Source organism: Schistocerca cancellata, chromosome 9, assembly GCF_023864275.1.
Source record: "Schistocerca cancellata isolate TAMUIC-IGC-003103 chromosome 9, iqSchCanc2.1, whole genome shotgun sequence".
Lineage (NCBI taxonomy): Eukaryota > Metazoa > Arthropoda > Insecta > Orthoptera > Acrididae > Schistocerca > Schistocerca cancellata.
In genome coordinates, this window is record NC_064634.1 from 1,838,429 (window position 1) to 1,865,691 (window position 27,263).

General features: G+C 42.1%; 1 protein-coding gene across 1 annotated transcript in view; it reads left to right on the forward strand.

Moving 5' to 3' along the window:
- LOC126100614 (UDP-glycosyltransferase UGT5-like) overlaps positions 1 to 27,263 on the forward strand; it is a 175,519-nt gene that overhangs the window by 91,744 nt on the left and 56,512 nt on the right. The window contains exon 2 of the mRNA XM_049911240.1: positions 5,223 to 5,255. The gene's annotated coding sequence lies outside the window, so the exon portion shown is untranslated. The remainder of the gene's footprint in view (positions 1 to 5,222; positions 5,256 to 27,263) is intronic.

Here is a 27,263-nt window from a genome sequence, read left to right on the forward strand (position 1 = left end):
TTCTGACCAACAAATCAGTTCAACATTACATCTGAATACTGCAGGCACAAGGAACGAAATTTCGCTACACATTTTACTTTTCTTGTACATCATAAAATTATTATACGATGATACTTACCGTCCATTGACTGAAATATAAGATTTTCTTTCTCTGTTGGAACCATGTGCTTTTCCTGTACATGTGCTCTCAACTTAGCCAAACCGTTAAACGAAAAACTACAATCGTCCTGTGGGCATTTCACTGTACCATCCGTATTCGGTTCTATATCATGCACTTTCCTTATGTGTGCATATAAAGTTTTTCTTAACTGAAATGTTTTATCACAAACAAAACACGTATTCAAACCCGCCATTTTAAGCAACGTATCAGCAAAGAATGCCTTGGTTGAAAGAATCTACGGTTCGAAAACTACCAGCGATATTGCCTAGCATGAGAGACGACGTCATGTCTCATGATATGACGTCATGAGCCCTTGGGGCCCGCGAGACGCTTCTAGCATCAGCATGCCATATTAAAAGAAAATCCGCGTTTCGAAAACTACCAGCGATATTGGCTTGCGTGAGAGACGACGTCATGCCATGGTATGACGTCATGATTCCTCGGGGCCCGCGAGACGCTTCTCTTCTCTGGGCGGCCCGCTGCTTCCATCGCTGGCCGTCTTCACACGCACGCTCCCTTACGTGGCCGAGAAATACATCGCTGGCCGCACTTCTCCGGGCGGCTCGCGGCTACCATCGCTGGCCGCCTTCGCGCGCGCGCGTTTGTCAGCACACAGCAATTGGCTACGCCAGGAAACATTGCGATTGGTTTTCCCTGGAAAACGGCGACCCCAGCCGACGGCTCCATTAACTAGCAAGCCTTATATAAACCCGGCCGCCGCCGCAAACGACAGTTCTCATCGGGAAGTGCAGTACGCCGTGTTGCAGCTGCTTGTGGATGACTCGCCGCACCACTCGAGGTTGCATGGCTGCTCGGCGGAAATCTTGCGACTTCACTTGGAGAGACTGAACGTCACTGGACTTGGGAATAATTACGGGACGTGCACCCCACCATGCACATTTGGACACTGGTATAACCAAACTTTAATTATGCATTACTACTGAGTGTGAGCCTGGGTAGACGCTTGGCTAACATAATTGTTAAAAAGTGATTTGTGATTTAATAAACCAGACTGAAGAGGTTATTGTGTTATTCCTGGTTATAACAGAACCCAATAATTTGCTGTGCACCCTCCTTGTGCTGGCCATTTTTAGGGCGCTGTGAATAAATTACAGTAGTTCAAACGAAAAACGGCTTTTGCATGCTGCACATTAAGTTTTGGGTGCACAAGATAAATAAAAAAAACTTAATTTGCAGCATGCAAAAGGCGTTCGTGTTTTGAACTATGGTAATTTCATATGGGTATCAACCACACTGTGTTCAATTTCTGTTGTGACATTTCTGTGGTGGTTTTCATATTTGCGTTTTTTTAGCCTTTATGCTCCCATGTCAGCAGGTTCACTTGATGTGTTATAAATAGAATTTGCATGCGGATAGAAGCACAAATCTGTAGTAGCATCCGAATTCTATTTTGATGCACTGAATATAGCTTAAAAATGTCTAAACGAAAATTCTATTGAAAGGACACTGTAATTCGGAAGTAGGGCTTTACTGCAGCCCCAAAGAGTAACGTAAAAATCAGCGATTATACACTGAAGAGCCAAAGAAACTGGTACACCTGCCTAAAATCGTGTAGGGCCCCCGCGAGCACGTAGAAGAGCCACAACACGACGTGGAATGCACTCGACGAATGTCTGAAGTAGTGCTGGAGGGAACTGACACCATGAATCCTGCAGGGCTGTACATAAGTCCGTAAGAGTACGAAGGGGTGGAGATCTCTTCCCAGATATGCTCAATAACGTTCATGGCTGGGGAGTTTGGTGGCCAGCGGAAGTGTTTAAACACAGAAGAGTGTTCCTGGAGCCACTTTGTAGCGATTCTGGACGTGTGGGGTGTCGCATTGTCCTGCTGGAATTGCCCAAATCCGTTGCAATGCACAATCGACATGAATGGATGTAGTTGATCAGACAGGATACTTACTTACGCGTCACCTGTCAGTCATATCTAGACGTATCAGGGATCCCATATAACTCTAACCGTACACGTCCCGCGCAATTACAGGGCCTCCATCAACTTGAATAGTCCCCTACTGACATGCAGAGTCCATGGATTCATGAGGTTGTCTCCATACTCGTCCATGTTCATTCGCTCGATACAATTTGAAACGAGACTCGTCCGACCAGGCACATTTCTCCAGTCATCAACCGTCCAATGTCTGTGTTGATGGCCCCCAACGAGGCGTAAAGCTTTCTGTCGTGAAATCATCAAGGGTATACGAGTGAGCCTTCGTCTCCGAAAGCCCATATCGATGATGTTTCGTTAAATCATTCGCACGCTGACATTTGACGGCCCACCACTGAAATCTGCAGCAGTTTGCGGAAGGGTTGCAGTTCTGTCACATTGAACGATTTTCTTCACTCGTCGTTAGTCCCGTTTTCGCAGGACCTATTTCGGGCCGCAGCCATGTCAGACATTTGATGTTTTGCCGGATTCCTGACATTCACGGTACGCTCGTGAAATGGTCGTACGGGAAAATCCCCACTTCATCGCTACCTCGGTGATGCTGTCCCATCGCTCGTGCGCCGACTATAACATCACGCACATATTCACTTAAATCTTGATAAACTTCCATTGTAGCAGCAGTAAGCGATCTAAGAACTCCGCCAGACACACTCTGCCTTATATAGTCACTGCCGATCGCAGCGCCGTATTCTGCCTGTTTACCTCGGCGCCTTAGTGTAAAACTAGCTGCTACTGGCGGGTGGCCGTTCTCCAGTAGGTTTTGGCAGTTCCAGCAGAGAGCAACAGGAACGAGAGGTGATGGCTTGGTCTGACCGCTTCAGTTGACACGACGTATGTTTGTTTCTGACTGATTGGTCTACTACGGTTGCAGCGCCGACGGAGGCCGTATTTAAGTGTATCATATCCAAGTTATTATTTAGTGCTGGAGAATAACAACAATAAGCGTTACGTCAAGATGTTGTTATTCATCCACTGGAATCACCCATAGGGTAAATATCTCTGGAGTGAGCATTCACATGCGCAGACCAGATTTTGTGTTGTCAACATACATTGCCGGCCTGGTCACGTGTTCTCGGGACGTCGTGTGTTTGTCCGTATAGCGCCCTGTATATTTAGAATGTCATTACATCCCTAGTACAGACGGATTGTTTTCGTACTTGTCGTGGATTATTTATATATGTTGCGCAGACATTTTAACAGTATCCATTTGATACCGGGAATAAACCAGCTACGTAGATTTTAAGGGCAAGTGATATTGCATTCTGCTTCTTTGCGATAGGTGTCACAGTTCAGATGCACACGATTTTTGCTAGTTTTCGGTATGATACGGAACTTTATAGTATTACAGAGCTTGACGTACATTTTTGCAGTGATGGTCTTGCAAAACGACTGGACAGTACGCTAGTACTTTTGCAAGTGTCCGAAAAACACCGAATTTGCCTCACATTAGTGATTATATCCCTTATAATTCGTCCTTTTTTTTCTGCTATTTCTGCGTGTTTATTTTCTCGTTTTTGCGACCTATAGCACAATTTTTCTTACTGGTGACACTTTGAAGTGTTTATTTAACGCATTTTACGTACTTGCTCCCAGTTTATTAAATAGTAGACTGAGTAAGAAGGGGGGGAAAAGGCGATCGGAGATTAAATGTACTGTAAAGCAAATACAGTTGGTCATGTAACAGTCAACCCATATAACACCATTAAAGGAAGTGGAAAGTGACACAAATGAAAGAGTTTGGGGACATGTTTACTAATATTTTACGCTTCTTAATCAAATGGTGAAGAAAATAAATTGAAGGCAAAATACACCAAAGAAGATGAATGTGTACTTTGATTAGCTACACTATTGTGTTTTTTATTTGATTTGTGCAGAAAATGTATTTAAGCTGGATGCAGAAATTAGTAGTAGGTGCTGTGGAAAATTAAAAATAGTTGGTATAGCATCTAGCTTCAGCCACACACGTCCAATTTTTTCTCTTTCTAAACATTCCTTTTCAAAGTGTTTTGAACATACTTTGGAATATTTTGTGGGGACAAAATTACTCCTTATTTTTGGAGCCACGTCTTTACTCATTGTTCATCCTTCGGGAAACTAAAATATAAATCACACATAATCATTCTCCATGTCCTAGACACATTTAACATGGTCTCCTATTGCAACTTTATAGTAAACAAAAGGTTTGGACACACATATTATACGAAGACAATTACAGACTCCCACTCTATTGAATTTATCTGTCTCTCGTGTTTCAAATCTATATACATAATCGACAAGTCACTGATAAATGCATGGAGGATAGTGTTTGCTGAAACAACTAACCATTCCCTTTCCTGTTCCACTAGCAAATTTACGAGAGGAAGCGATTGTTTGTAAGCTTTTGTACGGGCCGTAATATCTGTTATATAGTCATAAAATCGTAGAAAAATAGGTCTACAGAATCAAGCCTTAATTATAATGCGTCTCGAAATTTTTAAACATAGTACCCACGAAAAGTTACTATCCCTCCTTTCGCATATTTTTCTTTGCATCCGTAGCAACAACAGTAATTCACCATCGCTATTACACTATCAGCAAACGGTGAAAACACAACAAAAACTCTAGATAATATAAACTTTAAACTCTGAGGAAAGCACACACGCACAGCGGAGTCCCGAACACACATGACAATCCTTGTTCAATGTTAACAACATGCGCAGAACGCAATGCTCACTCCAGAGATATTTACTCTATGGAATCACCTCAGACGCCATATGAAGCTTCGGGCCTGTAACCCTGGACAAAGCTGCTACAAAAGAGTTTATCATATCCACGGCAATATTGTATTTGCGAACTGCTGAAGAGGAAGCTCAAATTGTGTAGCAGAAACGAAAGGTATGTGGGGCTCTGCGCTTATAACCCCTCTGATCGCGTAACTAGCTCGCCTGTTGGCTTGGGAGGTCAGCGACTGAATCGTGTGTGTGTGTGTGTGTGTGTCTCCTCCCCCTCCCCCCCCCCCCCCCCTCCCCACTCCTGCTACGACTCTGGTTATGTAGGTGCGTCTGATCCCGTCTGCAAGGTCAGTAGCAGGTCCACAGCGAACGGCGCCAGTCGGCTGTAGTGTAGTGCGAGGCAGGAAGCGGGCGGAACCGAGGTTGGTCTGTTCTCGCGAGAACGTTTCTTTTCTTTCCTGTTTGGCATTTCACTGAAATTTCGATCAAACGTCCTACGATGGCGTGCCGAGTAACATCTTCGCCTCTGAAGCAGCGTTACAGCACGTCTGCTATACCCGAAACCTTGACCTGCAGATAACGATTAGGAAACCTGCCGAAACGCCGCTACTCGACCCTTAACTCGATAAGACATCGCCGAGTCACCGCGTATTCTAATTTTCGTAATTTTAATCGCAGATCGCAAGGGAACGCTTAAGGGACTATTACAAGAATTCATTTGCTCTGCAAAATTTTTTAGCGTGGCAGGATAATTTCTTTCTTGCTTTATTTATAAGAGGAAACAAAGAGCTACATTGTCTCGTTTCACGAAGTTTTTGTAACGCGTCACATCTCGACTCTAGCAATTCGTGATTTTTGTAAGCAGTTCTGTACTTTTTAGACTCAAAAGTGTGACCCTTTTCCTGCAGAAAGACGTGATAAACAAATTACATGTCGTATTCTTCTTCAAACCAACTGCAAGTTACCGTAAAAGCAGCTGGTACGGTAACAATTGGATGAGCGTGAATTTCCTCCCTCGGTTTTTGTTCACAGTGTCACAAAATGTAAATAACACTAACACTCGCACATATAACGCTGACTTCTACAGTTTTCGATTTATAGTGATTATCAGATGGTGAATCACCGATAATACCGTCGTAAAAACTGAAAACAAATGAAAACAGTTCTGGTCTGCAACAACTACCGTCGATGTAGTAAGAAGAAAGACTGTAATATTTGTGCGATTGTGTGAGTTTCAGTCAGTTACAGTGATATAGATTCAGTATAATGTGAATAAAGATCAACACGACTCACGTAAGTTGTAAGTACATTTACCGATGAAGCGTGTTAATTTCATAAATTGCATGTTCCGCAACGTAGTGAGGTATTACGAACAATTCGTGGAACAGGATAGCGAACTAACTGAACAACTGGTCACCCTTCGATGCATTGCTTTATTGCTTACAAGCTACGCGATGTACGAAGTGCGCATGATGACGCATGTAGTAAACTCTTAAGTCATGTTGTAGTTATTGTTGTAATTAATGTCGGCTGCAGTCCGAACACCGTGTTGGTGCACTTCTCCTGCTATCCTGCCTACTGTACGTCTACATCTACATACATACTGCGCACGGTAGCGTGCAAGAAGGGGTGCACCTTGTAGTATGTACAGTCATTCCCTTTACTGTTCCACTCGTAAACCGAGCGAGCGAAAGTCGACTCCACACGAGCCCTAATTTCTCTATCATCTTCGTGATCCTTAAGCGAAATGTACGTTGGCGACAATAGAATCGTTCTGCAGTCGGCCCCAAATGCTGGTTCTGTAAATTTCGTCCGTAGTGCCTAGCGAAAAGAGCGTCGTTTTCCCTCCAGGTATTCCCATTTGAATTCACGAAGCATCTCTGCAATACTTGAGCGATAATCAAACCTTCCGCCAACAAATGTAGTAGCACGCCTCTGCACTGCAGTCGGGCCCTGGTACAATAGGACCCACCCCCTGCCATGCACTTCACAGTAATTTGCAGAGTATGCATGTGGATGTAAATGTGTGTGCCACAAAGATTTTCTCGTCGACTCGATTCACTACCCCTTCATTAGTTATTCTATCTACCATCTTATCTTTAGCATTCATCTATGACATCATATTTTAAGTTCCTCTGCTCTTCTTGGCTGTACTGTTTACTGTCAGTGTTTCACTTCCATATAATACTACACAACAAATAGTTTTAGAAACTGCTTATAACAAGCAAATTTATATGCGGTATTAAAATACATGTCTCTTTCAGAGAAGTTTTCCTTTCTATTACTATTCAGAATTCAATGGGCCTATCCTCTTAAATTTCGCTGTCTCAGTTATTTTATGATTCTGACTGGAAAAAAAAATCGTTTGCTACAGTTTGTGTCGTTTACTAATTGAATTTCCTCAGCTACAGCTGATTTAATTCAGATACATTCCATCTCCCCTGTTTTAGTTTTCTTGATATTTGTCGTACAACGCCTTTCCAAAACGCTGAGCATTGTACTGAACTGGTCCTTCAGTCGTTTGTTATCGGTGTCAAAATTACAATGAATCGGGAAACCTTACAGATATTATTTCTTCTCTCTGAACTTCAATTCCATTTCTAAATCTCTCCTTAATTTGCTTTACTGTTTCCTCAAGGTTCAGGTTGCATTACGGCTGGTTTCTGTACAAGCTACAGATATACACAATACAAATTCAAAAAGCAGTTGTGTAATAATAGGCCACAAACAGTTCCTTAGTGAGAAGTTTCCTTTGTTCTCTGTGTAAATACGACATGTGTTATGTGTCATGTTAGCTCTACTTTTTTTGTTACAGAAACTAATCCATTACTCGGCGTCGTCTGGTTACTTATTTATCACAAACTTACATTAGACTGTAAATGGTTGAACGGTATTGATAGCGTAAAAATGAACATAGACTATTTATATATTTAAAAAAATGTAAATACATTATACAGGTTACAAAATTAGATACTTTACAAATTGAATGAAATATTAATTAAAAAAACTTAATTGCGCACAATTTATTAATTCGTCTACAGATGCAAGAAAAACAAGTTGTTGGACGAACTTCCTATTCGGGAAGCAACGTAAGTTGGGAGAAACATGCCGATCTCAGATCCATCCCACAATACTTAATAAAGGTATCCCTGTGGTTGAGACACCGTGATCGACAATGCAACTTTCACTGCAAAGTGCCATCTTCTGAACTTAAACGGGTGGTATCCGTGGAAACTGTGTTTCAGCGCCACCGTTCCCTGTCAAAATTGTCTCTACAGTTAAACAGGCTATCGTCTTCTTTCCACACACTCGAGTACCACTGGAAAGTTTTGGCATGTCTAGTTGCCGTGGTTATACCACTTTAAGTAAAAGATGATATGATGGCAATGGAGCTGAGTCTAACGAGTTTTTAGGAACTTTTCTGAAAAGTTTAAGACTCCACCGAAGTCTACTAGGATATCGACAAACTTACATTCAATAACTACCTATGTTACCATGTGATGGCTTACTTCGCTGTCGTCTTCTTTTTAACTGGAAGAATGGCTCTCTTTCGAAACCATCTTAATTTTTCTTAGTTTTGGAAAATAACAGAATAGACTACATCTGTGGACTCTGTGATGGATGTCACCAGCTTAAAGTTGCAGTTTTCCAAGTGTGACTGGAATTTCTAAAGACGCTCCAAGGTCATGTTTAGATGTCAGCCCCTCCACCCTCGACTTACAAAGAGGCGCGTTAAGGGTAATTTACTTCCAGCGTCATTTGTCTTGGTATAGGCTACTTTCATCAGATCAAAATCAAAATGTAGGATTTTTGAACTAAAATTTAGTCTTAGTATGCAATTAAAAGTACACTGAAGAACTCAAGTTACGCAGCGGTTCGATAAAGGGTTTAGTCATACAGCACTTTGACGCTAAACCTTGTGCGTCAGTGTCTAATAATGACAGTGGACGGAGCATGTTATGTAATTAAGCAATATTGACCGATTTATTCGGAAAAAGGAGCGGTACTTAAACGAACTTTGACAAAAAAAAATGGCTCTGAGCACTATGGGACTTAACATCTGAGGTCATCAGGCCGCTAGAACTTAGAACTACTCAAACCTAACCAACCTAAGGACATCACACACGTCCACGCCCGAGGCAAGATTCGAACCTGCGACCGTGGCAGTCGCTCGGTTCCGGATTGAAGCGCCTAAAACCGCTCAGCCACAGCGGCCGGCCGAAATTTGACAAAAAAACACCCCCTCTCTTCCTTGCCTTCCATCAGCGAGTACCAAAAGCTAACGGAAACAGTTATTTGCGAGCACCACACCCATTTCGTGTTACAAACATTTGCACGAGCGCGCAGCACAGTACCTTCACAAAGATAACTTGAGTAACAAATCGAACAAGTCACTATGTATAGCAGCACTAGAGACAGACTATTCTTACTTCAAAACATTCAGCACACTACTTTGTACAACTTCCTTATGTTTACCGGTAGACTTGTGATCTACGTTATATACCGAATTAACTACGTAAGACGTAGTACAGTATTTCGCTCATTGTTGTAAAGGTGAAAGATACGAAGAAGCGAATCGTACATTTATGTTTCACGTCTGGGCTTCGAAATATGGTGTCACGTTCACTCTACATTTTGTTTCAAAACTGTCGGGTCAACTTCAGTTTCAGGAAAGTATCGTAATAGGTAGTCAGGATCGACTTACGAAGACGGCTTCAGGTATATGTACACCTTCCTTTTGAAGTGAGCAGTTAATGTGGAGAGCTGCGTCGCCCGTGTGTCTCGTAGCTTTCCGCGGGATCTGTTACGTGGCAGGCACCAGTCTCCATCTCTGCTCAAAACATATTATGCTTCGTCCTTCAGGCAAACGCGCCCGCGCACTACAGAAAAAACAACGCCCATTCCACGTTTATGTAAAGACTGCCTGCTGCCAGCTTCTTGCAGGATCCACGGAGGTTCCTGTGATAGCTCACCCCCCCCCCCTCTCCTCGCCCCCTCTCACACTTAACTCGTTCCTTCGGGGAGCTCTTGCACTTCCCAGCCACTCTAAAAAGTTTCGAGACTCCATAGATAAAAAAACGGAGAAAATTTGAAATGGTGGTTTTAATGTTTCAGTCTTCCCCCCCAATTACATACAACGCACAGAGTTCGTAAAACCACGTGAAACTGCCAGAAAGATCCTTCTTTGTGATGTCGCTCAACTCGCGCGTCACGTTGGCTCGCAAGCCGGTTATCTCGTATTGTTGACTCTTCATGTGAATTTGTGCACTGTGTCGCTTTGCCACGCGTTTTCCTCAGTCGCCACTGGACTAGCTTACCGTAAAGCCAGCACGTGTTCGGCCACGTAACGGCCACGGGAGACCAAACGCAATAATGAAGTTACCTTCCATTAGGAATGTGGAATGCACTCAACGACTGTGATATGACCTTCAAACTGATGGAGCACAGCAATCAGCCATCCTTTCTTTTCAGGCTTTATTAAAGCAAATCTAGATTTCGGCTAGTAACTAACCATTATCAATGAAGTATTTCAGAATGATAATGGCTAGTTACTAGCAGAAATCTAGATTTGCTTTAATGAAGCTTGAAAGGAAAAGACTGATTGCTGTGCTCCATCATTTTGGAAGTGCAATAATATCGTGATGGGGCAATGACGTTTTTAAGGGCTCTGGCATATTCTTCACGCAGTATCGCGTCCCACGTCTCATCTTCATCCATTTCTTCCTCCCTTTCCTTAATACTTTTGAAGTTTTTTTCCCTTTATTCAACCCTTCTGTATGTTGTTCACCTTCCCTTCTTTGTATAATAGTAGCTTACTCTCTGACCTCTTGAATCTTACACATTTTTCCTCAAAATGTTTCTTTGGTTTTTCCTATTGGTGCCATAGTCATGCATACTTGTTGCACTTCGCCTCTAGTCATTCCTTATTTGCTATTTTGCACTTTATAAATCTCATTTCTTGGCGTCTGTATTCATTCCATATCGCCGACTTCATTTACAGCGTTTTCATATTTTCTCCTTTTAATGAATTAAATTTAACGTCTCGCATGTTATCAAAAGATTTGAAGTGGATCTAGTCTTTTGGAGCAGTAGTTCCTCTGACAGCCTCCCTTTTGCATTCCTCAAGGCAAGCAGTTTAAACTGTGTCGTCGTACATTTGCGTTTTTCAGTCAGTCGTTGCCTAATGCACCCTTCGAAACTTTCAACAACCTCTGGTTGTTTTAACGTATCGAGATCCGAAATACGTAATTCCTACCTTTCTGCAATTTTTTAGCTTTAATCTTCATTTGGCAACTAATAAATTATGATCAAAATCCGCACCTGTCCCTGGAAAAAATTTACAGTTTACGACCTGGTTTAAAAATCTCTTTATCAGTACCTAACTTATCTGAAACATTTCGGTGTCCCGAGGTCCCTTCCACGTGTACAGTCTTCCTTCAAATGGTTCTGAGCATTATGCGACTTAACTGCTGAGGTCATCAGTCGCCTAGAACTTAGAACTAATTAAACCTAACTAACCTAAGGACATCACACACATCCATGCCCGAGGCAGGATTCGAACCTGCGACCGTAGCGGTCACGCGGTTCCAAACTGAAGCGCTAGAACCGCAAGGCCACACCGGCCGGCACAGTCTTCCTTCATGATCCCTAAAACTAAGTGTTGGCAATCATTAAACAGTGCTCAATGGAAAAACTCTACGAGGCGCCTTCTCCTTTCATTCCTTTACCTCGACGCGTATTCTCTTGCCATTTTTCTTTCTCTTCCTTTGCCTGCTGTTGAATTTCAGTCCTCCAGCACAATGAAATTTATGTCTTCCTTAGCGGACCGAATAATTTCTTTTATCTTACCACACAATCTCTTTCATCTTCGGTGGTCGTAGTTGGTGTAAAAATGGTTCAAATGCCTCTGAGCACTATGCCACTTAACTTCTGAGGTCATCAGTCGCCTAGAACTTAGAACTAATTAAACCTAACTAACTTAAGGACATCACACATATCCATGCCCGAGGCAGGATTCGAACCTGTCACCGTAGCGGTCGCTCGGTTCCAGACTGTAGCGCCTAGAACCGCACGGCCACTCCGGCCGGCGTAGTTTGTGTACATACCTGTATACAGTACTGTAGTAGGTTCTGGCTTTGTCTCTATAGCGGCTGCGGTAATGAGTTCCTACTCGTTTAACTGTTTCCCTACATTGTTACTCATTATTAACCCAAGTCATTCCTTATCGCTGTTCGGTTTTGTCCTGTTAACCTTGTACCCCTTGGCCAGAAATCCCATTCTTCCTATCTCTGCACTATATTAATTCCCGCTATACCTTACGTTCAACCTGACTGTTTCTCTTCCCAAGTTGTCTAACCAACCCCTACGACGAGCTGTACTGTTGGTTGGTTGGTTTAAAAGAGGGGGGGGGGGGGGGGGAGGGGACCGAACTGCTAGGTCATCGGTCCCTAACTGTACTGTGGTGGCGTGTTAACCCGAGTACACGCTGCTTTTGGATAACAAAGACAGAGTGAGTCACTGTGCTAACGTCACAATGCCTTGTACTGGACTTTCTGCTGCGCTATGTTCAGAGTACACTTGCCGTCCAGAACACCAGAAATAATTAAACGTACAGTGCTTACATTGGAGTAAACGTTATTTACTTGTTACGCAAAACTGGTCTCACAAAGCCCCAGGTATGTTTGGAGCGTAATTATTATTCAAAGTCGAATGAGTGGAACAAGGTACGATAAAAATCTGCTCAACAGGAAATAGTTTCTACTTAACTACAGTAACAGTAAGGCTAAGTGCCGCTTCTGAGCAGTACATAACAAGAAATACACTTCCGAAAACTCAAAACCTTACATCACCAAGCGAGACATATTGCAGCTTAATGCCTCATCTAGGAAACTCACATAAAAATCCTCTTCGCAATGAATATGAATCCTGACAAATCGAATTAACTAGAAATCTTAACCTGGCATTAGCTTAGACGAAAATTAACTGTAAAACGAAGCCTTTAAGAATTCTACTCATATATTGTAATTTGTTAAAATTAATAAATTTCCTCGCGTCAGTTAGCAGTATCTTTGAATGCTGCTGCTAAGATATTACTCGTCTGTGCTTAAGTATAACAATAGATATGAATTAGCAATAAACGTCTCTGTCTTTCTTTTTTTCTTTCTGAAAAGTAATTAAAAGTTACAGATATGAATGAATATCTTTTGCTCTCTAATTCCTTTCCAGTTTAAACACTACGCCGTAATCACAAATTTACGTAGGTACTCAGTTGGTTGTAATCACGGTCGTAATATATAGCAAAAATAACACGATCCTTGAATGTCAACGATAATGCGTAATTGCTACTAAACTTCATTACTATTATTTACGTAAAAGAAATACGCAAACTACCAATGTTACCTTTTTCTGTATCTTTTACGTTAATTATCAAAAAGATTCCCAATCACGTATCTAGTTTCATTAAAACCCGAATTTGCGACCAACGAGCTTGCTATTTTACGTTCAAAGTGAAGCGTTTAACCTTGCTTTCCTTAGCAAATTCAGTTAGATTCTTCTTACTGTACCCGATGTAGCTAAATCCTACGAGTATTAACTCTTGTTGTAGCTGACTTTATCTGCGTCATCTTTGCACATGATACTATGATACTGAATTCGGATGTGCCACTATAACTCAGAACACAATCTTTGTTTTATATTTCAATCCTGTAGTATCATTTTATTTGCACCTTTTTGTATTTCAGTACAATTTTCTGGGCGTGAGTGGTCGAGTGCCAGTAAGAAACTATTACCCCACAAATCGGCGACAACACAATTAATAAAAATTAAACAGAAGTCCTAAATGCCGCCGACGCTTTGAGTCTGACAGTTAACACTCAAAGCAAAGCTCCGCGTCTTCCGGCATTAGCATGACGCGAACCGCTACAATTCCCTATTTGAAAACAGGCCACTCGCCGCTTTTCAATCTCATTTCAGCTACGCGCGGTTCGTTAATGATTCCACTTTACTGGGTTGTGCACTAAACACTGGCTAAGAGTAAGATTTTTTTAACTGTTTGTGGGCTAATTGAAACTAACGAGCCAAATGGCGTCCGCCGTATATGTTAGGGAACAAAATTCCACCGAAACGCACTTCAAACAACCTGATCCACCACTGACAGACCAGCAAAGAACTCAAAATTACCTCGGCGAGCTGTAAGCCACTAAGAATACGTCACGGATAAAAAATTCGGATATCTGCCATATCACCACGAAATCAACACTTTGCTTCAGCTGTGGCTTCCGCAACCTAAATTTACCACAATTCCCTATAATCACCCACTGCACTAAGAATCTGGGAACGGTCACTCGCAGCCAGTTTTTCGCCAACTCAGTGGCTTAACTGCTGCTATGGGAACGCATAAGAATGTAAATATTCCTTGGAGGAGGGAGGCATGCAGCACCAACTCTTGCACCTACACACGGCAATTAACGGTGGTCACTTCTCAACAATCTGACTTACCAAACCCACACACCCAAGCCTTGTTAAAGCAGATCACCTTGCGACGATTCAACACGCATGGTGTCCGTATGTAGACAGACTAAAACCTACATCTGGACTGCCTTGAGACCAATACGTCAAATTATGTGGGAACCATTTAAAACGGAGAACCAGGTAACGCCACCTCGGCTTTTGACAGTTGGTGTATTATCGGCAACGGCCTTCGGTAACTCGAGCGGCTACCATCTACTTTGTACCGCTACTGTAGCGTCGCTGATATATGCGATGGCCGGTGTCGCTTCGCAGCTAGAACGGGCGCCAATCTTGTCATTCTGGCGCGTACCGTGCGTCTAGAACATTGTTTTCACGCATCGTCTACCATACGCATCAAATTATACATTTCCACTTGGCTTTAATACACCTATGTGTTCGGATGCCGACCAATAGTAAAGACGAAGATATACTATACGTTAACACAGAAAAGCGCCTACCCGTAGAAGGTCACATCTGTTCCTTCAGATGACAACCTCCTTTTGAGTAGTTAACTGCCTGAGCTCTGAATATGGGACTACTTTGCCTCTGGAATGTTTTCCCCAAGATAATGCCATAACCGTTACACAATACAGTACAGCTGAATGTCACCGGGGAAATACAGCTGCAGTTCTCCCCTTGCCTTCAGCAGTTCGTATAGCCAACATCGAAAAGTCATGTTGACTAATGTTACAACGCCAGATTAGTCAATCACCCAGACTGTTGCTCCTGCAATTACTGTTGGTCGTTGCTCGGAAGTGGTGTCAGTATCGTTTCGTCGTACTCTTGAGTTATTCGAGTGTGTCAGAATCTGTGAATGAGATGGTGTGTATAGCGGAAACTCGCGTTTAAAAACACTCGCGAAGTCTTTCATGCCGGCCGCTGTGGCCGAGAGGCTCTAGGTACTTCAGTCTGGAACCGCGCTGCTGCTACAGTCGCAGGTTCGAATCCTGCCTCGGGCATGGTTATGTATGATGTCCTTAGGTTCGTTAGGTTTGAGTAGTTCTAAGTATAGGGCACTGACGACCTCAGATGTTAAGTCCCACAGTGCTCAGAGCCATTTCAATTTCAAGTCTTTCATGAACATTCCTGAACTCCAGTATTGGTGCAAAAATAGTATTCGGAACTCACAACAAAATAGCCGTTCATTGTTAATGTTCCTCGTTCTAATCGCAACAGCATCTGTAGATTTAGAGAAAGCGTTTAACAATGTCGACTGCACTACATTCTTTGAAGTTTTGAAGGTATCAGGGATAAAATATAGGGAGCTAAAGGCTATTTTCAAATTGTACACAAACTCGACGGCAATTATAAGAGTCGAAGGTCATGAAAGGGAAGCAATAATTCAGAAGGGAGTGAGACAGGGTTGTAGCGTATCCCCGATGATATACAATTTGTATATTGAGCAAGAGGTAAAGGAAACCACAGAATAATTTGAAAAGGGAATTAAAGTTCAGGGAGAACAGAGTAAAACACTGACGTTAGCCGATGACATTGTTATTTCTGGCGGAGACAGCAAAGGAAATAGAACAGTTGAACAGAATAGATTGTGTTTTGAAAAGGTTATAAGATGAACGTCAACAAAAGTAAATGAATGGTAATGGATAGTAATATTACAAATTGAGTCCGCCTTGATGCAAACACCGTGTTATTTGTTTATTTCTTTATTATCCCAAATTAGTTTCGGCGACAAATATCACCTTCATCAGTGGGGTTTTTTAAATCTAAAACATTCAGAAAATGGTATGGTTGTACAAACGCAGTAAAACATAATTACATTTTCACAAATCGTATTTTGAAATATAGTTTTATATTGATACTTTTATACTACCTAATGTATTGTATGTTACAGCATGTTGTTGTTGTTGTCTTCAGTCCTGAGTCTGGTTTGATGCAGCTCTCCATGCTACTCTATCCTGTGCAAGCTTCTACATCTCCCAGTACTTACTGCAACCTACATCCTTCTGAACCTGCTTAGTGTATTCATCTCTTGGTCTCCCTCTACAGTTTTTACCCTCCACGCTGCCCTCCAATACTAAATTGGTGATCCCTTGATGCCTCAGAACATGTCCTACCAACCGATCCCTTCTTCTAGTCAAGTTGTGCCACAAACTCCTCTTATCCCCAATTCTATTCAATACCTCCTCATTAGTTAAGTGATCTACAGATCTAATCTTCAGCATTCTTCTGTAGCACCACATTTCGAAAGCTTCTATTCTCTTCTTGTCTAAACTGTTTATCGTTCACGTTTCACTTCCATACATGGCTACACTCCATATAAATATTTTCAGAAACGACTTCCTGACACTTAAATCTATACTCGATGTTAACAAATTTCTCTTCTTTAGAAACACTTTCCTTGCCATTGCCAGTCTACATTTTACATCCTCTTTACTTCGACCATCATCAGTTATTTTGCTCCCCAAATAGCAAAACTCCTTTACTACTTTAAGTGTCTCATTTCCTAATCTAATTCCCTCAGCATCGCCCGACTTAATTCGACTACATTCCATTATCCTCGTTTTGCTTTTGTTGATGATCATCTTATATCCTCCTTTCCACTGTCCATTCCGTTCAACTGCTCTTCCAAGCCCTTTGCTGTCTCTGACAGAATTACAAAGGTCATCGGCGAACCTCAACGTTTTTATTTCTTCTCCATGGTCTTTAATACCTACTCCGAATTTTTCTTTTGTTTCCTTTACTGCTTGCTCAATATGCAGATTGAATAACATCGGGAATAGGCTACAACCCTGTCTCACTCCCTTCCTAACCACTGCTTTCCTTTCGTGCTCCTCGACTCTTATAACTGCCATCTGGTTTATGTACAAATTGTAAAAAGCCTTTCGCTCCCTGTATTTTACCCCTGCCACCTTTAGAATTTGAAAGAGAGTATTCCAGTCAACATTGTCAAAAGCTTTCTCTAAGTCTACAAATGCTAAAAACGTAGGTTTGCCTTTCCTTAATCTATTTTCTAAGATAAGTCGTAGGGTCAGTATTGCCTCACGTGTTCCAACATTTCTACGGAATCCAAACCGATCTTCGCCGAGGTCAGCTTCTACTAGTTTTTCCATTCGTCTGTAAAGAATTCGTATAAGTATTTTGCAGCTGTGACTTATTAAAATGATAGTTCGGTAATTTTCACATCTGTCAACACCTGCTTTCTTTGGGATTGGAATTATTATTTCTTCTTGAAGTCTGATGGTATTTCGCCTGTCTCATACATCTTGCTCACCAGATGGTAGAGTTTTGTCGGGACTGGCTCTCCCAAGGCCGTCAGTAGTTCCAATGGAATGTTGTCAACTCCCGGGGCCTTGTTTCGACTCAGGACTTTCAGTGCTCTGTCAAACTCTTCACGCAACATTGCATCTCCCATTTCATCTTCATCTACATCTTCTTCCATTTCCATAATATTGTCCTCAAGTACATCGCCCTTGTATAGACCCTCTATATACTCCTTCCACCTTTCTGCTTTCCCTTCTTTGCTTAGAACTGGGTTTCCATCTGAGCTCTTGATATTCATACAAGTGGCTCTCTTTTCTCTAAAGGTCTCTTTCATTTTCCTGTAGGCAGTATCTATCTTACCCCCAGTGAGATAAGCCTCAACATCCTTAAATTTGTCCTCTAGCCATCCCTGCTTAGCCATTTTGCACTTCCTGTCGATCTCATTTTTGAGACGTTTATATTCGTTTTTGCCTGCTTCATTTACTGCGTTTTTATATTTTCTCCTTTCATCAATTAAATTCAATATTTCTTCTGTTACCCAAGGATTCCTACTAGCCCTTGTCTTTTTACCAACTTGATCCTCTGCTGCCTTCATTACTTCATCCCTCAGAGCTACCCATTCTTCTTCTACTGTATTTCTTTCCCCCATTCCTGTCAATTGTTCTCTTATGCTCTCCCTGAAACTCTGTACAACCTCTGGTTCTTTCAGTTTATCCAGGTCCTTAAATTCCCACCTTTTTGCAGTTTCTTCAGTTTTAATCTACAGTTCATAACCAATAGATTGTGGTCAGAGTCCACATCTGCCCCTGGAAATGTCTTACAATTTAAAACCTGGTTCCTAAATCTCTGTCTTACCATTATATAATCTGTCTGATACCTTCTAGTATGTCCAGGATTATTCCATGTATACAACCTTCTTTTATGATTCTTGAACCAAGTGTTAACTATGATCAAGTTATGCTCTGTGCAAAACTCCACCAGATGGCTTCCCCTTTCATTTCTCTCCCCCAATCCATATTCACCCCCTATGTTTCCTTCTCTCCCTCTTCCTACTCTCGAATTCCAGTCACCCATGACTATTAAATTTTCGTCTCCCTTCACTACCTGATTAATTTCTTTTATCTCATCATACATTTCATCAATTTCTTCATCATCTGCAGAGCTAGTTGGCATATAAACCTGTACTGCTGTAGTCGGCATGGGCTTCCTGTCTATCTTAGCCACAATAATGCGTTCACTATGCTGTTTGTAGTAGCTTACCCGCACTCCTACTTTTTTATTCATTATTAAAACTACTCCTGCATTACCCCTATTTGATTTTGTATTTATAACCCTGTATTCACCTGACCAAAAGTCTTGTTCCTCCTGCCACCGAACGTCACTAATTCCCACTATATCTAACTTCAATCTATCCATTTCCCTTTTTCTAAATTTTCTAACCTACCTGCCCGATTAAGGGATCTGACATTCCACGCTCCGATCCGTAGAACGCCAGTTTTCTTTCTTCTGATAACGACGTCCTCTTGAGTAGTCCCCGCCCGGAGATCCGAATGGGGGAATATTTTACCCAAGAGGTCGCCATCATCATTTAACCATACAGTAAAGCTGCATGCCCTCGGGAAAAATTACGGCTGTAGTTTCCCCTTGCTTTCAGCCGTTCGCAGTACCATCACAGTAAGGCCGTTTTGGTTAGTGTTGCAAGGCCAGATCAGTCAATCATCCAGACTGTGGCCCCTGCAACCACTGAAAAGGCTGCTGCCCCTCTTCAGGAACCACACGTTTGTCTGGCCTCTCAACAGATAACCCTCCGTTGTGGGTGCACCTACGATACGGCCATCTGTATCGCTGAAGCACGCAAGCCTCCGCACGAACGGCAAGGTCCATGGTTCATGGGGGTAGGTGCTACAGCATATTTTAAGCTATTATTGGCGCTGTATGTGATATGTTTTTTTCTGTTGCCGTCTTTTTATACTTACCGAACATCATGTCATCTGCAACCATGTGAGCGGCTGTTAGTAAACAAATACTCAAAAGTGAACTTTGTATGCCAGCAGTATATACTTGGGGTTGTGGTAGTGTTTGTGGAAACCAGTTCTTTTGTGTGTATTTAGCTGTTGCTTAGCTATTCGTGTACTCGCGTTCGTTGGAAGGTGTGTGGCTGCTTTTTACTCAGAAAAACAAAACTTTTGCACTTTGTTTCTGATCTATAATCTTACACCATCTTGCTGTTCGCGTGTGTCGCGAGAGGCGTATAAGTGGCGAGAAAGGTTATGAAAAACTGTAGCGCGAATTACGACGACTTCTGTTCATTATTTATGTCTGTGTGTGATGGGGAGGTGGTTCTTTTGCGTGTGTGTGGGTTTTGTTCTGCGTTCTTGGTCAGTTCTCTCAGAGCGGTAAAGAGTGTGTTGTTACAGAGTGTTGTGTTTTCATTTATTACATTTTTCCCTTCGACTGTAGCCTTTTTTATGTGGTAATTTTCTTCTATCGTTAGTTGTCGGTATAGACTGTTGCTGTTTCTCAGAATGCGTAGATCGTTTTCGATATTAGTGGGGTTATGGTTTTTGTTCATTAGATGTTCTGCGGAAGTTGAATGTGTGCTGTCATTCTTAGAGCTCTCATGGGCTCTGTGTACGTCGTTCGGAAATTTCTGCTTGTTTGTCCTGTGTAGTGGGCCTGACAAGAGTTGCAAGTGAGTTGATATATTCCAGCGTTGCTGAATTTGTCTGAGGTTTTTCTGACTGGTCTTAGTCTTTTCCGAACTGTATTGCTTGTTCTCAATGTTATTTGGATCCCTTACTTTTTTAAGATGTTTCCTACTCTATGTGATATTTTGTTATTGTATGTTAGTGTGTACTATATCTCACTCTTTTTCTGAAGTGGCGTGGTCTGCTGTGTTGTCTGTGTGGGCTGCATGTTTCCATTTTACCTTGTTGTTGAGTTTGTTTATGATGTCGGTTTTGTAGTCGTTTTCAACAGCAATTTGTTTGATTATGTTTAGTTCCTGGATGTATTTTCCTGGTTTAACAGGTGTTCTGAAAGAAATAAACAAATAACACGGTGTTTGCATCAAGGCGGACTCAATTTGTGATATTACTGTTTTTGTACGCAAACACGGACCAAATGGAAGAGTTCCAAGATAATATTAATGGTAATGGAATTTAGTCGAATTAAGTAAGGCGATGACAAGAGAATTGGATTGGAAAATGAGACATTAAATGTAGGAGATGAGTATTGCTATTCTGGCAGCAAAAAACTGATTTTGATCAAATGGAGAGGACATAAAATGTAGACTGGCAACTGGAGTGTTTTGAAAATCAGCCTTATGCAAACCTTTAAAACACAATTTTGAAAACAACCCAGTTTTCAAATCGCAAACACGGAAGAACGTAAAGAGGAACTTCAAACCTTAGTAAAACGAAGGTAGACTGGCAATGGCAAGAAAAGTGTTTCTGAAAAAGGGGAACTTGTTAACAACTAATATCATTTTAAATGTAAGGAAGTCATCTCTGGAGGCATTTATCTGGAGTGTAGCATTTAATGGAGGTGAAATGTGGACAGTAAGCAATTCAGACCAGAAGAGAATAGAAACTTTCGAAAGTTGGATCTGTAGAAGAATGCTCAAGATTAGAAGGACAGATTGAATAACGAATAAGGAAGTACTGAAGTGAGCTGCGGGCAAACGCGAGAAAAGAAGGGATCAGTTGATAGCGCACATGGTGAGGCATAAAGGAATTATGAAGTTGGTGATGGAAGGATGCGTGGGTTAAAAACTGCAGAGGGAGATCAAGGCTTGAATACAGTAATCAGGTTCAAATAGGTGTAGGTTGCGATAACTATGCAGACGAAGAGGCTTGCAAAGGACAGGGTAGCGTGGACAGCAGCATCAGACCAGTTGCCGGACTGCAGACCACACTAACGACGACCGTAAACATTCGAGTCAAGCACTGTAGGTGATTGGAAACAAGTTGTGGAAAATCGGTGCTTCCCGAAAAAAATTTATAAAAGATTGTGGGTCGAGAGTTCGACCCGATGGTGTATTTTACGAGTGATGAAGCTTGGTTCCCCTTTCTGGAGCCCGCTGGAGTGGCCGAGCGGTTCTAGGCGCTTCAGTCTGGAACCGCGCGACCGCTGCGGTCGCAGGTTCGAATCCTCCCTCGGGCATGGATGTGTGTAATGTCCTTAGGTTAGTTAGGTTTAAGTAGTTCTAAGTTCTAGGGGACTGATGACCTCAGATGTTAAGTCCCATAGTGCTCAGAGCCATTTGAACCATTTTGAACCCTTTCTGGTCACATGAATAGTCTGAATAAACATTATTGCTCCACTGAAAACCGTCACACAATGTATCACATGCCTCTTCACGACAAGAGAGTTGGAGTTCGGTGCACGGTTCCCAACAGTCGAATTATCGGACGTCGTCTTTTGAAACCACTGTCACTATAGACGTTTATCTCCAAATTTTCTTGAACTTATACTCTCAGTTAAAAGGACACGAAAGGCAGCAATAATAAGCTCCATTTCATTTATCTGTGGGGGTATTTGACAGGAAAAGAGTACGAACCTAGCTGTAAAACGGTAGACCGACCGAAGGGAAACACATGTCGGAGTGCTCAAACAATCGATGTCACAGTCCAGTGTAAAGTGAATTTGAACCAGAGGAGAAATGCTCCAACCGGAGCCCAAAAAAGGCGAAGCTGCTCGTGTTTAAAAGACTGACTGAAAAGTGGAGTAGCAGTTGCTTCATTCTACCTTCCTCAGCACCTTTGAAAACTTTCCCAAAAATTTTGCCATGCGAAGGTATTCGCGCTTCTTTTAACATGCGACTCACCTCTCACACCTACAACCTCCGCTAACTGTAACTCGCTCACAGCCACCTGTCCATCGCTGTAAGCCGCTCATACCCATCCACTCCCACTTATCCATTCTCATTTACTCTTTCAGTCCAACTCGTCATTCTCTCAGTGTGTCCATCTAAAGTTACGTTGTGCAAGACGCGACAGTTGGCTGCGACTGCGACGCTGCCCCCTCCTCTTTTCCCACCCTGGCAGACGGAGACACGGCCGCAACACGACTGGAGTCGTCGCCGTTTCCCAAGCTCCGGTCGGCGGCGGCGGATTCAAATACATAATAAAAATAAGAATTCCTATTTTCTTGCTGTAAAAAATACTGTATGTTAATGCAACAAAGTTACATCGGCTCCCAGAATTAGTTTTTCGATACAGATTCTCCTTTTACTTTAAAAAATTGAAAAGTATCTCTTCCGGTTTTGCGTGTTCTTTTCGCTGTATATTACTTCTCTATCAATTGTGAGGAAAGTAAAAGGCACAAAAAATTGATGTTTGCGTATCTTACAGTTTCACATCACAGCTTGATAATTAGGTGTCTATTTTTCCGATATTCGTCACAGTTATCCCGATACTTAATTTACAAGTAACCTACTGCATAAAATTTGAATTGTGTACAGTGAAAAACGTGGTCGCTGGCTACTTTCGTATGGTTTACGTTAGGTCATACATCGTTGCCGATGAAAAGAAGCTAACATATCGAAATTATTTTTAAAGTTGAGATCAGAATGATATCGAACTCCGTTACCGAGATTTGGGCTCATATATCTCCGGGAGCGTCGCGACTAGCCGCCAGTTCTGTCGACACGCAACGATAATCGTGTGGTCATCACACGATAGAGAATGCATTTGTTTTGTTTCGCTGACACATGTGGACCTAATGAAACCATTTTATGTCATATTTCTCCGGTATGAGTTACTAATATTTCTCCATATGCTCTTGACAATTTCATTTAAAATGCCACGAAATGTAGGTTTCTTAAACCCAAGTGATCAAGCAGAACCCATTTTCGTGGTTTTGCTGAGGCATCTGAACCTGTTCCAAGCTTTCTTTCTCGTTTATTTCTCTGATACGAGTCCCGAATATTCCTCCATCTGTTTTTGCACATTTCACCTAAAATTCCAATGAAAGATAAGTTTATTAACAATAAGCGCACGCTTGCGTCATTGCATTGTTTCAAGTTCTTGACAACAAGATAGGGTTACACCTTAAACATCTCTAGAATTTTCATTCTGAACGTCTACAGTATACACTGGCAGAAATGTGGAAGAAATAATGTCTGTGCTTGTTCACAAAATTTCCCCAAATTATACTTGTCAGTTTCTCCCATGCAGAAACTTTTGGAACAAGCTAAGGCAACTTTCATAGCCGACTGAGTCTTTATTTCCATCCACATGAACTTCCATATTCTTATATTCTGACAGCATACATCGTTATGGATGACATGAACATTTAATCCTGCCAAGCTGCACTCAAAAGATGACTCCAGGATTTACAAAAGACGAATTTCAATTGTGAACTGTGTCAGACCAGAAGGGCCTTGTAAAACAGTAGTGCACTTTTGGCACAAGTTTTTTGAGCACCATCTTCTACCAATGAATTGAAGTGAATGTGACAAATTACTTATTGCAGCATACTGTTTGCGCAATCTGTTGAGAAACGCCTTCCTCAAAAACGAACATCTACTGATTACAGAAAGCTGTACAACAATCTGGTGGTGGTTTTTCACAACTAGAAGGTATCATCAAGACACCAATCTACCGTTTACTTTCAAAGTGAAGGTATTGTAAAATGTAACTTTCTCGTTGTACTTTAGATTGTTCATTTTATAATGTACTTGCCGTTTTCAATTTTTATCGTCACAAAAAAGAGTAATGCGAAAATTGACCTTCAAGTTCATTTTCATCATTCTAATTGTACATCTGCATGGATTATACTGATTTTCATAACAGGCCTGAAAAATTTGCTTTTATGGGAAAATATTATATATTTCACTCACCTGCCAGTTTCAACTGTGCACCAATTTCTTCCCAAATTCTGTCTCTGAACATAGTGTCTCTATATTTATGGTTCTTCAAATCGTAAACGCAAGGATGTTGCGAGACCAGCTTACAGAGAATCTCATCCTATGAGTGGCTCATTTCAGTTTTCCTTGACTGGCTCGACATCTTTCTGGCTGCCGTACGTCTTTGTGTCGTGCGACATCCGTCGCAACACTGCTCACTGGTGCAGTGCTGCGGCAGCTGCCGCAACAGTCGCGCGTCGCATCCCAAACTCGAACTGCGCATGCGCCAGCAGGCAACTTCTGACGTCACGTAGCGACCCGTCGCAGTCGCTAGTGTGCGTCGCGTCTTGGACAACGTACCTTTAACTGTCACTGCCTCCTGTCGCACAGTCACGTTCCGTCCTCCTACTGTTGTCTTCTCTCACTGTCCTGTCTCCTTCTCGCTATCTCTCGCTCTCTCTCTCTTACTGCGACTGCCTCATTCATTCCTTCCCGTTGCTTCTGTCTCATCTCCCTGTCGCTATCGCTGTCTTCCTCGTTGTCATTGCCATAGAGTCTCTCACTATCACTGGCTCTCACCCAGTCCAACTTTCTCTTTCTCTTTATTCCTCTCCCACTGTCACTGTGTCCTTCACTATTTTCTAACACTGTTCCGTCACTGTCAACTATGTTCCACTGCCCCTTTCTCCTTCTTTTTCTCTCACACTCACATTATCTCCTCGCTGTTTCTCCATCTGTTTACCACTCCCACTATCTCCTTCTGTCAGAATAAACAAGTGCGAATATGTTTGCATGGCCAAAATTTTTGGAAATTTTTTAAATGTGCTGAGAAAGATAAAATGGTGCAGCTGGAACCCCATTTTTTCAGCCAGAGTCTTTTAAACAGGAACATATTCGCTTTTTTTGTTCTCCGATGGGAGTATTTTTCTGCTGGTTCCCTTTTTCCCTGCCACAGCGGGGCATGTCACTCACCTGAAACTGAGATAGCGCAGAACTAGTTTTACACTTCAGACCGAATTTTACGTGCACAAAAATTTTGCATGTGCTTGGGTACTACAATATGGGGTTCCAAGAACCATTCTAATGACAATAGAGACACTTTACAGCAAATTTCTTTGTGTTACGCCACTTTATAAACTACGCTTTCGCCTCACACTGGATTTTATGTGCGTATTTTACGTGAACAAAGAGCGTAACTTTGGACCTCGGTACGGTACTTCGGAAACGAATAAAGCTATCAAGAAAATCTTCAAGGTTGTTCTATACCCGGATCTTAAAAACATATCTCAAAAATTGTAGCCATTTGCTGTGCACATCCGTCTTGGAATTCACCGCTCGTGTTTGACACGAAAAAAATGGCAAGAAACGCTTTTTTGTAGTTCTGTTAGAAACCGACCATGGGCAAATAACTTTGAACCTCTGTATCTCAGGACGGATGAAGATACCAATAAAATTTTCAAGATTATTCGAGATCGGGGTTCTAGGAATGTATTGTAAATAATTTCACCAATTTGCTGTGCATGCCCGTCTTGGAATCCGCGGCTCGGTTTTGGTACAAAAAATTGTCAAAAACCCTTGTTTGGAGGGTTTCTAAGAGACCGCCAGGCGCCTCACAAGCCCCTTAATGTCCACTGTAGACCACATCAATTGCAAAAAGAACCAGTCGATTTGCTCTATTTGCCTATGCAGGAGGAAGTGGGTAATATAGTTTGACCCGGTATTCTAGGATAGTGACACTAAGACGGTTCTTCCGTTGAGTATGCGGATGGTCCCTAGCGCAAGGGCTACGCAAAACATTTGATACTGCCTTTCTGTCGCTAATAGATCCCAAGGTATGAGCCACGGACGAATGCCGTTTTTATGGCGTCGCATGCATACCGATGTGACTTCACGGGCAAAATAAATGGCTCTGAGCACTATGGGACTTAACAGCTGAGGTCATCAGTCCCCTAGAACTTAGAACTACTTAAATCTAACTAACCTAAGGACATCACACACATCCACGCCCGAGGCAGGATTCGAAACTACGATCGTAGCGGTCGCGCGGTTCCAGACTGAAGCGCCTAGAACCGCTCGGCCACAACGTCCGGCACTTCACTTGCACGAAAATGCGCAGAGATACGGGTCTTCCATTTTCGACGTAGGTCGTAATTTGTTAATTGTTAAAGTTTTCAAAAGTATATTACGATTTCAAATAAAGTAAAGCTGTATATTCCTAAATGTGCGTATTATTGACGTGGGTTCATTTGGGCATACTTTGGTTCCGAAGTTGCCTTTCTCGCTGCCTGCAGAAAGACTTGAGTTTTATATAACTAGCCTGGCGGCCAAATGTTTTCTAACGACGCAAGTATACATAATCTAGTACCAGCCGCTCAAGGATATCAAGTCGTTGTGGCGCCCGTGGCAAACAGCTACAACCTGATTTTGTTTAGGCTCCTGTCTCAGTAGATGCGTTCCCCGAGCGAGATTAAGTACTTTGGCCGGTGTGACGCAGTCTGGATTGATGCCTTGCTCCTTAATCCAGAATAACCGAATCTAGCCATTTCCTCGCCTCTGATTGCCTGCAACTGCCCTTGCACGATGTGCCTCACAAACAGTTATAAGACATTTAATAGGTCACTTGTACGCTATATTCTCTATAGGGCAAAACGTTTCTTCATATGAACTCATCAGTATAGCTACTGCAATCACCTTTCTAGAGACGTGTAGGAGACGAGTATTCGTAGCTGACTTACTATAGTCCGATTAAAATTATTTGATAGTTGACACATAACCTGGATCTAACCCTGTTATTTCGTATTTCATCACAGATGATAACCACAGAAACAAAACACACACACACACACACACA